Raw genomic sequence first — 3,864 nt, forward strand, 5'->3', positions numbered from 1 at the left:
CAGAATATTGAGAAGATAAGCTTTAGGGTTTGATAAAGTTAGATCCAAAAATTCTAGATCCTGTGCCTTGTCTACAAAGTGAGCACAATAATAGTACCTACATTATGAGGCTGCTTTGAGGATTAAGTGAGCAGATACTTAGTGCCTCACATGTAGAAAGCATTCAATAATTGTTAGCTATGTTTTAAACACATACTGCCATATTAATGATTGATAATGATCACTCCTTCGCTGGAGGTAGTGTGCTCTGTTGAACCATGCTGGCTTGGAAGTCACATAACCTAAATTTCAATCCTGCATCATCTAATTACTCTCTATGACCCATTGGGGAGCTACTTAGCCTCTCTGTGCCTCAGTTTCCTCATTAGTAAAAACAGTGTGATCAGTGTGATAATCACATCTTCATGATTTTTTTTTAACTTTCAGCCATTTTTTTTTTTGGCCACACCTTGCGGCTTGCGGGATCTTAGTTTCCTGACCAGGGATGGAACCCAGGACCTCAGTAGTGAAAGCACAGAGCCTTAACCACCGGACCACCAGGGAATTCCCTGCATGATTTTTTCAATAGATTTGTTTGTAGGGTTTGAATGAGACAATGCATGTAGGCATTAAGCCTGGCACCTGGACAATAACAAGAGCTTGAGAAATATTAACCAGTGATATTCATTCCGAGTAGGCATACTTAGTACACAAAAGAAATTCAGTCCATGTTCAAATCCTAAAATCAACAAAGTTAATTTGCTATTTGCTCAACAAACATTTATTGCAAATCTACTCTATAGAAGGCAGTGTCTTCTGTGCTACAGATTCAGACATAAATAAAACACTGCTCTCAGCTGAAGTAATAGTACAGACAAACACTTTGGGTATAAACAATGGAATAAGGATCCTTAGATATGTGTGGACTGGGAGACTCTTCTTTTTCAGGCCATGTTGAATGAAGGAACAAAGTATGTTGCAGTTCTTGAAGTCTCAGGAAAACACATTTTATCCAACTTCCTACCCAATGTAAGAGTTCATTTAATCTAAATTCTTACCTCAGTAGTAAAGACATTTTGATGAACCCTCCTCCATGAAGTGATAAGCTGTTTTTAAACATTTCTACAAACAGGAAGCTTTGCGAAGCAGCTGCTTCCACGGTCCAATAGCTTTAAAGCTCTTCCACCGAGTGATTATACGGAAGCCTGGTCCCCTTGAAATGTCCACCTTTGGTCATTGTCTTTTTCTGGAGCTGGGCAGAGTCAGTGTAACCCCTTTCCGACCAACAGGTCTTTCCCACACTTCCACTCCCACTTCTGAGTCTTTGTTTCCTTAAGTGAAACTTGCAGATGCACTGTGATGAAAACCCAAGAGATATGAGCATCTCAGTGGGGAGCTTCCAGACGGCAGGAGCCATGACTAGGTCTGTGCCCTGGAACTCAGCACCCCACAGCTTAGTCTCAGCATTTTCTCTCCCCAAAGGTCCGTGTCAGTCCTGTCGGTACTTGTGAACCGGGGCAACCCTACCAGAGTCCTCTCCCTTTAATCCTTTCTGGTGGCATAACTCATGCTCATATACTCATTTAACAGTGACTTGTTGAGTTTCCTCTATGCCCAGAAGTGTGGGTAATGGATTACCTGTCCACTTCACATTCACGGCTAATTTTTGATATCAGTGAACTGTTTTCCCCCACCTGAGAGAGCAAAGTTCAGTGACGTAGACAGTATGATGAGCATAATTAGGACATGAGGATTAAACTTCAGGTGGATATCCAGAACTGTTAACATCCCCAGAAAAGTTCATTAAAACCAACTTCTTACCCAACTGAGAAATCCCTACTTCCACATTCCTCACACATGCTCTTGAGCATCTCTGGAAAGAGGGAGTTTATGAAGCAACTGCTTCTACTGCTTAATAATTTTAATGTTCTTCCATAACAGGGTAATTTGAAATTTGCCCCTTTGTCACTTCCACCCCTGGTCATTGTCCTTCCCTCTCGAGCTAGAGAGACTGAACGCAGCCCCACTTCTGCAAATAGATGTCTGCATGTTTGAAGATTTCTCATGCTTCCATTTGCATTTCTGGATCTTTGCTTCTTCAGCCTAAAACTTTACAGCTCATCAACTGTTCCTCTCTGAAAATGATGTTCAGATTCCTCATCACATGAATGTCTTAATGTACTCATTTTTTTTAGTATTTCTCTTAGGCTATGGCATCTAAATCTCAACAACGCGAACAGTGCCAAGCCTTTAAAGAAGGGATAGCTAATTCCATAATCTCACAGTGGAATTTTCAGTAGCAAAGTCTTCTGTGCAATGAAAAGGCCATGGGTCCTCTGGGAATCCACTTAGTGGATTCTTTGCTCTTACAGAAAAATGAAACAATGACCCTGGGAATATTGTTTATTGACCCTGAAGGATGCTGGTATCATTCTGATTCGCCGATGAAGAGGTTATTCACCCACACCTCATTCCCTTAAGAGTCAACTCCCTGAATGAGCCATAAGGCTAATTCCTAACACATGTTCTTCAACCACTACCTTATGTGCCAGTCCCAATCCAGATGGCATTTGGCTTAACACTTTATTAGCTAACAGAATGGAGATCTCTGAAAATGAGACTTGTCTGGCTTCTCCTTTATATACATTTGGACTAATTTTCAGTAACCTAATTAAACCGTTCTGTGATTGACAGAAGCTTGTGACAAGCGGATCTGCTGATGGAACTAAATATTTTCAGTTTTCCCTTCAAGACAATAGACATCCAGAACAATTTTAGAGATCAGAAATTTGGTGAAAGTAGGAGATCATTTATAAAAACATATGAGCATGAAAACAGCATCAGATGAGGCCCCTGACTTGGCAGAGGAAGAAGCCCAGAAAATAAATGGACAGAAATGGTCCTCTGTTTACTCTGCAGGAAACAAAATTCCCCAGACAAATGCACAAATACATCCTTGGACAAATACCTTTACTCTTGCAGTGAAAATCAACACCCTTTGCTGAGCCCCACAAAATAGCATGGAATGTTGCAGTGAGCACTGACCTCGGAATCCACAGACGTGGGTTTCAGGACTTACTCTGCGTCTTATTGGCAAAGCATGTCAGTCTCCTCTTTGAACTTCAGATAATGTTAGCTAGTTGCTTACCAGTCTCAAGAATTATTGAATGAGCTTCAAGTTATATGGGTGGATGAAAAGGCTTTGTGTTACTGTGAAATGTTATAGAAAGGTGAGACATTAATAACACCAAATTCTGCCTCATATAATTATTTGTACACACTTCCCACTTGAATGCAAATGCTGAACAGCAGGAATTGCTGTCATCTCAGCCTCCTCTGTATCCCGCATAGTATCTGTCATAGTAGGAACTTGATAAATGTTTGCTGAATTGAATTCCATGGAATTGAATTACTAACTTGCATGGTCTTTGAGGGCAATTGTAGAATCTCACTTTACATCATCACCATCACCTTGCTGAAAGCTGACGTGAAAAAGTGTGCAATAAATGGTGAGTGAATGAATGAATAAATTGAGAGGACTTGAAAAGATGGTTTCCAAATCTGAGTGCCCTTTACAACTACCTGGGGTGCTTTTAAAAATCAGGCTCTGGGACACTGCCCCACAGATTGATTTAAAAGTTCCCCAGGATATTCTAATGTACAGTCAAGGTTGAGAAATAATGACTTAAAGCAATAGGAAAATATAAGGAAGACATCACCTTCCCTCTTTTAACTACCGTAGAATTTAGATTCTTGAGTGGAATAAAGCATTCTGAAAGCCTATGGCACTCGAAAATGGAAGAGTGGTGTCATTACTGCTTTTTAGAAAATACTGTCAAGAAGTGGTTTTCTAGACTTTTGCCTGATGGACCTCTTTCTTGGCAG

General features: G+C 40.5%; 1 protein-coding gene across 2 annotated transcripts in view; it reads left to right on the forward strand.

Annotated features, from left to right (window-relative positions):
• The window catches only part of LOC111164403 (uncharacterized), a 110,388-nt gene that overhangs the window by 36,593 nt on the left and 69,931 nt on the right, over positions 1 to 3,864 (forward strand). The window lies entirely within an intron of this gene.

The sequence above is a fragment of the Delphinapterus leucas genome, chromosome 17 (genome assembly GCF_059928025.1).
Source record: "Delphinapterus leucas isolate spDelLeu-1000000601 "Yukka" chromosome 17, BTC_Dleu_Yukka2, whole genome shotgun sequence".
Lineage (NCBI taxonomy): Eukaryota > Metazoa > Chordata > Mammalia > Artiodactyla > Monodontidae > Delphinapterus > Delphinapterus leucas.